Below are 14,781 nucleotides of genomic sequence, written 5' to 3'. Positions count from 1 at the left end.
TGATGTGAATAGTGATGCAGTCTGTAAGAAGGGACAGCAACGTTTGTACTTCCTTAGAAGTTAAACACTTAATGTAGATAGGAAAATGATTTTATAAATCTTTTATTGAATCAGTTCTTATGTTTGCCATGATTGCTTGGTACGGTAACCTTAATAATAACATAATAACCTTAATAAACAAAAAAAACCTCAGCCATATTGTAAAGGTGGCTGGTAAGGTGTTTTCACAGTCCCCTTGATGGTTATCTTTGACCAGCAAGTTCTTCGCAAGGCCCGGTCTATATTAGACTGCACAAACCACCCCCTTCACTCTGAGTTTGTAATACTCCCATCAGGTCGCAGATTTTGAGTACCTCGGTTTAAGACCAGTAGGGGTAAAAACTCCTTTGTCCCATGTGCAATAACTCAGCTTAATTTGCACATGTAATGTAGTACTTGTTTTGTTTTTAGAGATTGTTCCACTGGTGATAAATTCTGTTGTGTGTATTACACAGGAAATCTTTTTTGTACTCATGTCTTGTATTGTTGCCTCTATTTGTATGTGGCTTGAATGTGTTTCTTTTTATCTTTCACTTCTGACTGCATATTAAGTTTCCCATTTGGGATAATAAAGTGACTTAACCGAACTGAACTGAACATAATTGAATTATATGTTAGAGATTTGGCCTCTTAAGGTTAGAGGGGTCTGCAGTATATCCTCCAGGTCAGAGTGCTCAGACATTGAGAAAATGATGAGATGTGTGTTTGAATGAAATGACGAACCTGAAGATATCTGAAAAAACTGGACTCAGTGATGTTGAATTTACTGACCAAGTCAGTGAAACTGAGAAAGATGTTATTTAGGAAAAAATCTTTACATGTTGAAAGGTCCATACTGTCCCACTGTTTGAAATGTCATTGAATATAAGCCCCAAATGTATAAGAAGAAGAAGAAGAAGAAGAAGAAGAAGAAGAAGAAGAAGAAGAAGAAGAAGAAATAAATGTAATAGTAATAAATAGCTTATAAAGCCACAAGAGGCCCTATCAGGACCCATTGGCCAATCAGAAAATAGCATCTCTTGATATATATATATATATATATATATATATATATCGTTATATATATATATATAACGATCAGGTGATCAGGTGCTGGATCAGTCAAGATGATTCGACTGTTACTTTTGTTACTGTACTGTAGGCTACTTAGGTTGAATTTTTAATTGAACTTTTAAATTTTTGTAGCCTGACGTGGTCATACTCAGATTCTAGTCAGAACTTCCCGACCTCGAATTTTGTGGGCGGGGCTAAGTTCTGGCTGGCATCCAGGCTAACATTTTTGTATTTCATTTGATGTTGCTTTGTCAGTCAACTCTAATTTTTTTCCTCCACTACATGTATTTGACTTTAGTTTCTAGATCAAGATTTGATACAAAGGGTAATGTGACAAGCTTTTAAAATGCAACACATTGGTAAAGTTTAAACCAGTCAGGAAGACACGGACCTGCATAGTCGAGTACTCATACAACTACGACTAATAATAATAATTTAATCATTGTTATTATGATTTCTATTAATAATAGTGATCAATAGCATTGGATAGACAAACGATTATGGCTTCTCACATTAGGCGACTCTGCTCACACTTTGAGAAACGTGAAAAGTTGTATTAAAAATAAACACTCCACAGATCACTCAACTGGTCCAAACAACAGAACAGATCACAGAGGAGGTGGTCAGGACCAGGTCAGGACCAGTCATTTAGGGCCCTTTGTGCCAGTAAGAAGCTGGTCATGACCGCTGTGCCACTGGTCGCAACCAGTGTCTCTAGCGCCCCTAGTGGTTGTGACCACTGGTCCGTGCCAGAGACCAGCTGGTCCTGACCACACGGATCTCCATTATCAATAATAATAACAATAATAATCATAATATATCTGATATAGGGAATTTTATAGAAAAAAAGATTATGATCTCTGACATTTATCCAGCTAACAGTGCTGCCAAAATGACAGGAAGGGTTTGACAATACTAAAGCCGCTTCACAGACCACTGAGGAGCTGGTCGCGACCAGTGTCTCTAGCGCCCCTAGTGGTTGTGACCACTGGTCCCTGCCAGAGACCATGGTCCTGGGACAGACCACAGAATCGGCTACAGCCCCTGCTGCCCCTCCCTGAGGGACATCTCCACCTGCTGCTGCCTCAGTAGAGCAGAAAACAGCACCAAGGACAATCTGGTTGTACATGTGTATAATGACAATAAAAGGCATTCTATTCTATGACTTTATTCAACATACTATGTTTTTTTTTTTCAAAATTTTCAACATACTATACTATGACATTTTTTCAACATACTATACTAGTCTTTCAGAGAACCCTAAAACATTCCACCATTGAATAATACATTCTTGCTATTATTTAACATTTTTACTAATATAAACCATTCCAACTTTTCTCACTGCTTTACCTTCTTCTTACACATTAAAGCCAGCAATCTAGTTCAGCTTTAGTAATTTAGCTTTTCAGCATTCACAAGCATTTTCTGTAGAATTTTAAATGTGAGACATACAGTTATAATAAAATGACCTTGAGATATTTTTTGTGATTTTTCCCTTCCTGTCCAATGAAAAACATGTATCTCCAGATGTGTGCTGATGTTGAATGTTTGTGATAAACTGAAGGATGATATGGAGTCATAAGAGTGTCATAAAGAATAACACTCCTGTAAAAAAGTAAGAAACTTAATGTGAAAGTTCAATTCTATTCAGTTTATTTAAGAAGAGGACTAATAATAAATAATAAAACAAATGATTATACATGGGTTAAAAATGCCAGAATTAGCCAAAAGCTCGCAAACATTCCCCCAAATACAACCAGCTGGTCTATCTACAATTAAAGAAACTGTTCAGTAACACACATAACAAACTTCATATTCAGCATCTTACTGAGGTAATACTAATTACTGAAAATAAATACTTTACCTGACACAAGCTAGCATTAACTTATCAGGACAGTCACTTAACTTATTGTTAGCTTAAAAGAAGGATTAATGTTACCTTTTGTGATATTAAATTTAACACTTTCGTAAAAGATAAATATTGTAAAACATCTTTTTCATCAGTGAAATGTTATTCCATGTTGCTTTGTTTAGCATTTCTTTCACATGAACATCCAAAAGCAGTACAAAAATCTTTTCTATGAGTCTTTAAAATCAGCTGTTCGTCCCAAGATGGCAGCAGCACAGACACAGTTTAAACACATTAACTGTTAAAGTCATTTTTTAAGCAGCAGTAGCAGACATGTTCTGATTAAAGCTTCTCAGTTATGAATGTTTGGTTCTTCTCTTCATCTTAAAAGGACAATAAACTAAATATTTCAGCAATTTGACATTACATTAGTAAACAGTGATGGGACTTTTTTAATTAAGAACAAATACTCCTTTGTTGCAGCATTAGTTAAATATCGCTAGCAGTTGAACCCTGAACTCAACATATTGTATTACAGGAATAAAAGCTAATTTTGAGTGAAATGAATCCCTTCAAAGGGAGGGAGTGTAATATGTAGTCGTAGCCAGGATAACATCCATGCTGTTCAGAAGATCAAGTTCCTGCTGGTCAGCCTTCAATGTGGAGAGAAGATCAGAATATAACAACACAGCTATCAGGCAGGAGGAAACAGCTTGGCTATAAAATTCAAGGCAGTGTGAATGAGCTGGTGTCTTTAAGGTGACTACTGAGAGAAAAGTTTTTTCCACACATTGTTACACCACACGTCGCTTCTCTCAGGTGTGAACACGACACGTCGGTGGTATTCAAGGTGACTACTCTGAGAAAAGGTTTTCCCACATTGATCACAGCTGTACGACTTCTCTCCAGTGTGAACACGTCGGTGGTATTCAAGGTGACTACTCTGAGAAAAGGTTTTCCCACATTGATCACAGCTGTACGGCTTCTCTCCAGTGTGAACACGTCGGTGGTTTTCAAGGTGACTACTCTGAGAAAAGGTTTTTCCACATTGATCACAGCTGTACGGCTTCTCTCCAGTGTGAATACGTTGATGGCTTTTTAGGTGTCCCTGTAGTGTGAAAGCTGCCCCACATTGATCACAGCTATACGGCTTCTCTCCAGTGTGAACTCTCTGATGAATCTTTAAAGATCCAGATGTTGTGAAGGATTTGTCACAGTGCTGACAGTGGTGACGTTTGGGTCCCTCTCCTCCTCTCCGTTTCTATAGCAACAAACAGAGATAGAGAGAGTTAGTGAACAACCTTATTTAAAACCTGGACTTGCTCTCGCTCACAATTTTAACTCTTCTTACAAACATTTATGACAAAATTAAGGAAAACGTGTGCCAGTTGCAGACATGTTATTATTGAAGCAAATGTACTTTTCATAACTTTTATAATTTCCGAAATATTCTACATTTTTCAGGCAAGCTGTAATAAAACAACTGTAGTGCTGTAATGATACAGCGAGAGAAAGCGTGGCCGATGATCACGGACCACCTGAATGTGTAAGCAGCCTAAAAATATACATTTACTGACCACTGCTCTGAAACCTCATAATCATACCATTCAAGGAGTTAGGCTATAAACCATTTACACAAATTAATAGTTGTAGCTTACTCTTTGTCTTAAAAGTGAGCAGAAGATGTTACTCAGGAAATTCACCATGAAGATCAATTACAACTACTTATCTACAATGCTAAAATATCAAGCGTAGCCTACATACCTCTCTCTCCCTCTGTCTCTCTCTCTCTCTCTCTCTTTTGTATGGGCTAAAATATACATTTCCTAAGTAACATATTAACTGCCACTGCTAGCTTTTAAGGCAAAGTGTACAGCTGTTAGCTTGTCCATATGATAATTGACTCCTTCAATGGTTTCAGTTAAGAGCAGTAGTTCATAAATTATATTTTTAGACTAGTTTTCAGTCAGTCTACTATTATCTGCCACTTTAGTTTTGTTTTTACAGAGGCTGAGTTTCCTTCTCTACATATTATATTATTTGCTTTACTGAAGAACTTGGACTCTGAAATCTAGAAACTATAAAGATAATTAAGTGATGAACTCAATGCACACTGTAAACATGACTGTAACAGAGTAATATGATATATAGGATATATAAGATATAGGAAATATGATATAATATCTACAGAAACCATTGAGGTGTCCTCTCCCTGTTGTTCCATGAATGTACAGTAGCCTACACTATATAGTTACTGGTCCAGTGAACTAAGACTATAACTAAGGAGGATTGTACAATTAGGATAGGTTTTATAATTGTACAATCCTCTCAAATTATAGTCCCAGTTTACTGGACAGAACACACACTGTGTGCTAAGAATACCAAATACAATGCTCATGGAAAAGTAATATACTGTACATGATCCTTTACTGTCAAAGAATACAAAAATAAATAAATCATCTAAAAAGATGTATTGGTCTGTGACCAGTCTGCCGTTGTTAGAACCATTATAGAAACACGTGTATAGGACTTTATATATTATCATTCATCACTGACTTCATTTAAAACACATTTAAAACTTTATCAGCCTTCTCTGTAGCTCGTCTGTTACGTGTCTGTTTTTGTCCTTTTAACTTTTTAAATCATTTACACGCCTTACGTATATATCTTCTATCCTATAGATATGACTACGATTAAACTGGACCACAGCAGTAAAAACATTGTTTATTCAAGGGGACAACTGTTCGGACTAAGGACAATGGGACACGCCGGCATTGTGCACCCCATCCCAGAGGAATTGAGGCGTAACTACCGCGGATGCAGAGCCAGAGCTAGCGTGGAGGCTAAGCTACTCAGGAAGTGGTGGAGGTTTAAGCTGTCTATTCTTTTGTGTGTGATGGGGAATGTAAACTCACTGGCCAACAAGACTGATGAGCTAGGTGCCCTAGTGAAGACCGGGACCCCAAGCTAAGTGGCAAGCAGAAAGGTGGGGGCTTCGCGCTGTTCATCAACAATAGATAGATAGATAGATAGATAGATAGATTTCTGAGACTCCTCAGTCTGGAGTAACCTCTTTCCTTCACTCACCTCCTCCTTCTTCCTCTTGCTCCCTCGCTCCTCTGAGTCTCCCGAGGCCTCACTGACAACTTTCCTCTTTCCCTCCTTCTTCTTCTCCTCCTTCTCCTTGTGTTTCTGCATGTACTCGGCGATAAGGTCGGGGCAGTCCAGGTTGTCTTGTGGCTCCCATGTGTTATCCTCACTGGAAAGGTGAGAGCAGGCAGAAGAAAATCTCCTCAGGCTATATATATATATATATATATATATATATATATATATATATATATATATATATATATATATATATATATATATATATATATATATATATATAGGGCTTTGACTTTTGCCCAAAAATCACATTCGAAGTTCTTTTGTATAATAATATTCGAATATATTCCAATATTTATTAATAATATTTTGACCATTAAATGCCTTCAGTTTTAAATAAAATAAAATTAAAAGTCCGACCCTGGATTAAACACAAACAGTATGCTTTCAACAGGAAGTTCGGAGCTTTCACCGTAGCCTACGTAAGTGGTCTGATGTCCGTGCTGGTGTGCTGGTGTGTGCGTCGAGCCAGTGTGTGTGGGCGGTGTTGCCAACTTAGCGACTTTTTTTTTCACAAAAAGCGACTAGCGACAAATCTGGCGACTTTCTGTAGAAAAGGCCGCGACTTTCTGTAAAATAAAAAAAAGAGTCGCCAGTATTGTCCAGCGAGCACGCAATGTATTTCTCTCCTGTGGCCGCCGAAACAGTCACCTCTCTCTTCTGTTGTGTGACTGAGGAGCAGCCCCCCCCGCCCCCCTCTGTGCTCTCTCCTCATATGCAGCAGCACTGAGCAGGCAGGTAGGAAGGGACAGGGTGGGGGGGGCCGGTGTAGGTAGGAGAGACAGCAGAACGCGACGGGAGAAAGACGCCGCTGATCTGGCCTGGCCCAGGGCCAGCCAGCCTTCTTTGAGAATTAGGGGGGAATGCATCGCTACCAAGCCACGGCCGAGAGACGTGCGTCGCCGCAACGTGTAGTTACATTTTGAAATGCGTGAAAAAGCCTCGGAATCTGAACTGAAAACAACGTTTACAAGCAAACGCATTTACAAAAAACAATGCCCATAACAGGTTCGAATATTAAGGGCTGGCTAATATTCGTTCGAATATCATTTTTTTTTGTATTCGAATGATATTCGAATAACGAAGTTCGGAGTCAAAGCCCTAATATATATATATATATATATATATATATATATATATATATATATATATATATATATATATATATATATATATATTATATATATATATATCTATCTATACATACATACATGTACATATATATATACACACATATACATATATATATATATATATATATATATACATATATATATATATATATATATATATATATATTACATATATATATATATATATATACATATATATATATATATACACACTACTTTGATGAGTCAAACATTTAGAATACATTTTGGTTTATAAACTGATTTCATGATTTCTTTTTTTAACTTAAATTGTTCATTTGTTCTATTCTTTCATTTCAGAGTACAATAAGACATTGAATTGCATGAATTTCAATTAAAAACGTGCAAAAATTGGGGTGTTCTAAAACTTTTATATATACAGTACAGGCCAAAGGTTTGTACACACCTTCTCATTCAATGTGTTTTCTTTTTATTTTCATTGTAGATTCTCACTGAAGGCATCAAAACTATGAATGAACACATATGGAATTATGTACTTAACAAAAAAAGTGTGAAATAACTGAAAACATGTCTTATATTTTAGATTCTTCAAAGTAGCCACCCTTTGCTTTTTTATTAATAAGGGAAATAATTCCACTAATGAACCCTGACAAAGCACACCTGTGAAGGTAAAACCATTTCAGGTGACTACCTCATGAAGCTCATTGAGAGAACACCAAGGGTTTGCAGAGTTATCAAAAAAAGCAAAGGGTGGCTACTTTGAGGAATCTAAAATATAAGACATGTTTTCAGTTATTTCACACTTTTTTGTTAAGTACATAATTCCACATGTGTTCATTCATAGTTTTGATGCCTTCAGTGAGAATCTACAATGTAAATAGTCATGAAAATAAAGAAACACATTGAATGAGAAGGTGTGTCCAAACTTTTGGCCTGTACTGTACTGTATGTATGTATGTATGTATGTATGTATGTATGTATGTATGTATGTATGTATGTATGTATGTATATATATATATATATATATATATATATATATATATATATATATATATATATATATATATATATATATATATATCTCTCTCTCAGGACCAAGAACACCAGGTATTAATATTATAGACTCATACTTACTCTGAGAACCCCTTCCATTTCAGCAGAAACTCTACTCTTCCCTTTACGACTCTGCGGTCCAAAATCTTCTCCACCACATACTCCTCCTCCTCCTCTTCCTCTGCTGCAGGAGGTGCTGCAGGCTCCTCCTCGTCCTCCTCCTCCTCCTCGGCCTTCTTTCCTGCTACGGTGGCCAGCTTGACGTCTGCTGAGGGCTCCTTTGGTAGACCCAAGGGGGAAACATGCAGAGATAATGATACAAGGGTTAGAAGATCTAATGGGAGGGGGGAGTGAATTATAGTTGACCATGTTTTACTATATTAAAATCTTCTGTTTCCTAGAGTAACTTCGCTCCGACCGCACGTGTGTGTGTGTGTGCTCTCTGTCAACATGCAGATGGCGTTTCTTCTATCGGGGTGAAAATGTTCCACCTAAACAACTTCCTTCCTGAGACTATTTATCAGAGCCAAAGTCGTTGCGTCCAGAGCTTAGCGAGACTTACCAAGACTATTGTGATTGTTTTAAAGAAATGCAAACAAGTCAGAGAGTTTTTCTCCTATCCCAGAAGGTCTGTGTGGAGGAGCCAGACCTTACTCCGCAGTGCTGGGGAGATAGGTCTGGCAATGCGAGACTAAATGTACAGTAACATGCAGCTGTTTGCCTTTAACTATACCGATATGGCTGAATGCACAACGACAGACAAACAAAGGGACAAAACCTGTATCAAATCCCTGATAAAAAATCCCCCCAAACGCTGAGAATGGTTAGAATGGCAGGGGGCCTTAAGGGAACGGTAACGGAGAGGTCAAGGTCACTTTATTGTCCCCGAGGGGCAATTATTTGTACAGCCAGCAGACACACATAAAGACAAGACAAACAACACTACAGAGAGTAGCGTATGAGTGAGTCACCCCCCCCGAAAACATGTGCTTAACCCTTAGCACAGTGTTTCTATTTCAGCTCAGTGGGAGAGTCTTTACTGTGTTCTGTGACAATGCCGAGGGCAGACCCTTCTCAGCCCAGCGGTCTCAGCAGCTGAGCAGACAGAGAGCAGAGAGGAAGACTCAGCAGTCTGCTAACTTGTTGCTCTCTCTAATATAACCAATATAAGCTGCTCTGGTTAGGATACAGAACGTGCATGCAGGCTGAAACTCAACTGTGGGGTTTTGTCAGGATTAAGCTATAAGCAGAAGGAAACTCTGCTAGCTGCTAGGCTAATGTGCAATGGTAAACACTGCAGCGTTAACGTTAATGTGTCCACTTCCACCTCAGCTCAACGGACCGTCCATCCTCATGTGCAAAGCTGAAGGGACAAGCAACGTAAAAATAATTCTCTCTCCATAAACTCCTGAATGTAGGGTAGAAGACAGTCGATGAGGAGAACTACACAATGATTATTGCTTTCATTATAATTCAAATCACACCATATCTGTTCTCCTGGAACTAACGCAAGCAAAAAGTAAAAAAATAGATAAAGAATATGCGGTGATGGCGGTGATGTGGTTACCGTCCCAGTCCTAATGGTAACTTATCTGCCTCGGCTTTCATGAAACCAAGTCAAGGCTGAATACATCCAGGATACCTGGGAAATCCTGGTCTAATCCCCTATCTAGGTTTGGTGTTATAGCCCTCTGTTACTTTAGAGCGGTTGTTGTGTCCTGAACACTGACCTGAACATGGCTGCTATCAGAGTCCCAGTCTGCTGCTGGTCTTCTGGGGACCTCGGTGCTCCGCTGCTCCTGGATCTGGTTGTCCTCCTCCATTCCTCTCTGGTCCTGAGATCCAGCAGATCTCCACTGGGGCTGCTGGACTCCCTCTGGATTCTGTTCAGGACAAATCAAAGCCCCCAGAGATATTCAGGAGCTGCTGTCTCCTCTCGTTTTCCTCCCATCCACACACAACTAAAACAAAAGGCTGACAACTCAAAGCAGCAGCTGGAAAACTGGTCCATCTCCTTCCTAGCTACAACATGAACTCACAGTAGTATGGAGAAAACAGCATTATATTAAACTGGGAATAAATCTAAAGGTAAAAACAAACACTACCATAACGCTGGCTTTTTGGTGTCTACCCTTCACAATAAAAGCCCAGCTTAAATTCACACAAAAGTGATTCTGCCGACACTAGATATCAAACCAAAGCTACCCACTATATCTGATTAAAGTGCTGCGAGCTGTAAGTTCACCACTTCTACAGAAGGCCAAAGATGACGTCATCTCGGAGACAGCTGTCTTCCTGTCTCACTCAGACTACGTTGTGTATGTGTGTTAACTTACACTAACAACAAAGTGTGTGTGTGTCTACTAACATACAGTCTGTGAACAAACCCTTTTACATGGCTTTAAATCCAGTGTAAATATTCAGTCCACAGGCTGAATTCTATTTATTGACTTATTTTATTTTCCAGTAGTAAGCAGGAAGTAAGGTCATGGTTAAAATTCTGGGTGTATTTCATTCAGACCAACCGTGTATGAACGTGAACATAGACCGTGGATGTGTGTATGGATGACATATTACGCCCCTAACACTGGAATAGGCAGCATGTTGAAGGTAACACAATCAGCATTCACTTTAAACATCTGTTTACCGTAACCATAACCACACACACACACTTTCCAAACCAAACGTATGGAGGGAATTAGCCGCTGGGAGCTGATCAATAATCAGATAGATCCGGTTAACAAGTTCCAAGCTCCTGAGCCTCTCCACAGCTCGGTAATAATCATCTGTGTTCAGCTCCGGTCTGTTTGTTTGGATCAGAGGGAAAGTCGGCCACACTTCTGCTCTCAGAAAGAATGAAGCTCCACTACATTTAGAACGGCTTGGCTTTCTCCCATTTTAGAACAAGGTCAACAATGGGAGCAGCTGGCAGACACACACATACTAATACTTTCTACAGACACACACATACTAATACTTTCTACAGACACACACATACTAATACTTTCTACAGACACACACATATTAATACTTTCTACAGACACACACACACTAATACTTTCTACAGACACACACATACTAATACTTTCTACAGACACAAACTTTCTACAGACACACACATACTAATACTTTCTACAGACACACACATACTAATACTTTCTACAGACACACACATACTAATACTTTCTACAGACATTCTACAGACACACACATACTAATACTTTCTACAGACACACACACACTAATACTTTCTACAGACACACACACTAATACTTTCTACAGACACACACATACTAATACTTTCTACAGACACACACACACTAATACTTTCTACAGACACACACATACTAATACTTTCTACAGACACACACATACTAATACTTTCTATCTTTTTCTCTTTGTTAGAGAGAGAGAGAGAGAGAGAGAGAGAGAGAGAGAGAGAGAGAGAGAACAACAAACAAAGGAACGTTTCCCTCCAAAACAAACGGGGGTCGAATGGGAAGCTAACTTCAGCGTCGTTGATGCAACAACACATGAATATGAACTAAGTAGCTAGCCTGCTACATTACATTACATTACATGTCATTTAGCTGACGCTTTTATCCAAAGAGACTTCCAGTTAAGTGCTTTCAACCCTGGAGGTGTAAACTCCAGACAACAAGTAGTAAGAGCAAGTCCATTAGCTTTAAATAAGCTAAACTACAAAGAGCCATATGAAAGAGCTAGCTAGCTTCTGCTCAGCTCCGTTAGCATTAAGCAGCCGAATGGGAAGCTAACGCATGCGCAGCTCTGTCTTCTCTTGTCTCTGAGTGCCGTGTAAAAGAGCAGTTCTTAAAGTGTTTAGCTGAGTGTGTGCGGGTTTACCTGGAGCTCTGTCTTCTTCAAACTCACTAATAACAAACAGCACAGCTATCCCGCCGCCAGCCACACATCCCAGTCAAACAACGAGACTTCCGCTTTCTTTTTCTTTTTCTTTTTCTTCTTCTTCTTCTTCTTCTTCTTCTTCTTCTTCTTCTTCTTCTTTCTTCTTCTTCTTCTTGTTTCCGGCAGGCTAGACGCATCTATGGCGTATTGCTGCCCTCTACTAGTCACAACTCGCTATTCACACCTTAATTAGAAATAATGATAATTAGCTATATCTTATTCTATACTCCAATATGTTGCAAGTACTCCATCAGCTTCTTCTAAAGTCCGTAAAGTAACAACAGTTGCTCCAGTTGCATCCAGTTCTCTCAACAATTTCTTCCTCTGCCGAGAGTACTTCCTGCCCTGCACTAATCCATGCTTCACTGTTTCCTTGTCTCCACATTCACCCTGTCCATCAGGATGTTTACCAATCAGAGCCAGCCCACTCCTCAGCCCACAGTGCCCAAGCCTCAATCTGGATAAAACTACTGCATCTCTTCTCTTACATCTATACTCACAACTTTCTTTCTCTACCATTCTTTGTACTGAATAATAAGTTCTCCCCTTCTTTTCACAATCCCATGAATTTTGCCACATTTCTTTTACTGACCTATTAATTATTTCAGTGTAGTCTGGTGACCCATACAGTACATTCATTTGGACTCTTTCCTCCTGCACTGCTTTCTTTGCCACCTCATCTGCCTCCTCATTACCTTCCACTCCCATGTGTGCCAGAACCCACAGAAACCCCACCTCATGTTTTAATGAATTCTATACAACACCTGCATAATTTCCATCAGCACATCAGGCCTGGACTTAGTTTTGGTACCTTTAATTGTAATTAGGGATGCGGCTGAATCACTACATATGACAGAATGTTCCTGTTTGTTATCTTCAATCCACCTTACTGCCCATAACACTGCCACCAACTCTGCAGTAAACACTGATAAGTGATCTGGAATCCTACAACCTTTTTTATAACCTATTTCAGGTATGCTAATACCAAAAGCCACTTTACCGCAGTCAGTATAAATTTGTAGATACCCTGCCGAGCTTTAATCTCCACTACATCCTCTGACATCTTTTTTTTGCTTGTTTTCAAAAAATATAAATCAACAATGGGATCTGGAATCAACCACAAAGGTACATCTGAACGACATACTGGTGGACATACATTTAAATTCCCAATACCAATGTCATCTGCCATAGATTTAAGTGTTTCTAGGAAGTTCGTTTTAACCAATCTTGCTGTTCCCATAAACTCCAATGCTGACTCAATAGTTTTTTTTTGGTAATTTTCCAGTTTGTCCTTTTAGTTTCATTAAATACTTCAACCCAAGTTTACGTCTTCTTATAGCCAATGGCATCTCCCCCGATTCTATTAATAGCACTGATATTGGAGTTGTACGAAACGCCCCACTACACACTCTAAGAGCTTTTGCTTGGATTATATCAAGTTGGCTAATCACTGAAGGGGCTGCTGCCCCATATAACATACAGCCATAATCAATACTTGATCTTATCATTGCTCTGTATATCATCATCATAGTGTCACTATCAGCCCCCCAATCAGACCCAGCCACACACCATTTCCCACACTTAGACGAAACCATCTCAATATGCTTTTTCCGTGTCAGCCTTTCATCTAACCACTTCTTCTTCTTCTTCTTCTTCTTCTTGTCAGATTACTACTTCTGTAGTATACCGCCACCACCTGTACAGGTGTGTGTACTACCATGAACTTCATAGAGTCTAGGCTTGTATTAATTCAAAACAAACAAATAAACACTTATATTCTTTTGATTATACCAGCATTATTAAGATCAATAAATAAAGCTTTAAGTGTCATACCCTTTGTACCCATGTATTGAGTTCTCTCCTTCCATTTCCTGCCAGTTTATTCTACTATCATTATATTTCTCACATGCAGAAAGTACATGTTCCACATCTTCTTTGTCTTGTCAGTTTATGTATAATCCATTACCATGTCCTACTATGTGTAAGGTAGCATTCAGTCCTGTGTGACCTAATCTAAGTCTGGTATATAGACCACTTCTTCCCTTCTGTTTAAACTCAGCACAGTGACCCTTTTCCTGGTCACATTCTTCTGTATTTGATGGTAGTGTCTCGCATTAAACTCTGCCTCCCATTCATTTTGCCATCTTTGTATAATTTCAGATTTAATGATGTAAATTATTTAAAAAATATCCCCCTTTCTTTGTAGTTTACCGTTAGCTAGCTACCATAAATGTAGGCTACTTTTAAAATGCCATATTTCCCCTCTGGGCTCACCAAAACGGACGTAAAACCATGTTAACCATTCACTGCACACGATCGCTAGTAAACAGATTACAACTTTGATGTAATTTTTCAGTTTTTCAAGAATCGGTTTAGGAATCGGAATCGTTTTGAAAGTACCGGTTCGGCATTGAAATCGTAAAGATCCAAACGATAGCCAACCCTAAAGTAGTCATAGCAAAGAGCTCGGGGGCAGCTCAGGTGGTAGAGTGGTCATCTACCAACTGGAAGGTCAGAGGGACCAGCAGGCTACATGTCCAAGTGTCCTCGGGAAAGACATCAGTGTGTGAGTGTGTGTCTGTG

At 38.9% G+C, this 14,781-nt stretch overlaps 1 long non-coding RNA gene and 1 pseudogene across 1 annotated transcript; one reads left to right on the top strand and one right to left on the bottom strand.

Annotated features, from left to right (window-relative positions):
* LOC120572791 overlaps positions 1 to 14,781 on the top strand; it is a 363,596-nt pseudogene that overhangs the window by 159,030 nt on the left and 189,785 nt on the right.
* Positions 6,104 to 12,265, bottom strand: LOC120572973. Its single transcript, XR_005641544.1, has 3 exons — positions 12,139 to 12,265; positions 10,005 to 10,157; positions 6,104 to 6,200 (listed from the first exon to the last, which is right to left on the bottom strand). It is a non-coding gene; the product is annotated as an uncharacterized LOC120572973 (long non-coding RNA).

This window comes from Perca fluviatilis, chromosome 14 (assembly GCF_010015445.1).
Source record: "Perca fluviatilis chromosome 14, GENO_Pfluv_1.0, whole genome shotgun sequence".
Lineage (NCBI taxonomy): Eukaryota > Metazoa > Chordata > Actinopteri > Perciformes > Percidae > Perca > Perca fluviatilis.
The sequence above is the reverse complement of the archived record's forward strand: the minus strand, read 5'-3'. Positions and strand labels throughout refer to the sequence as shown.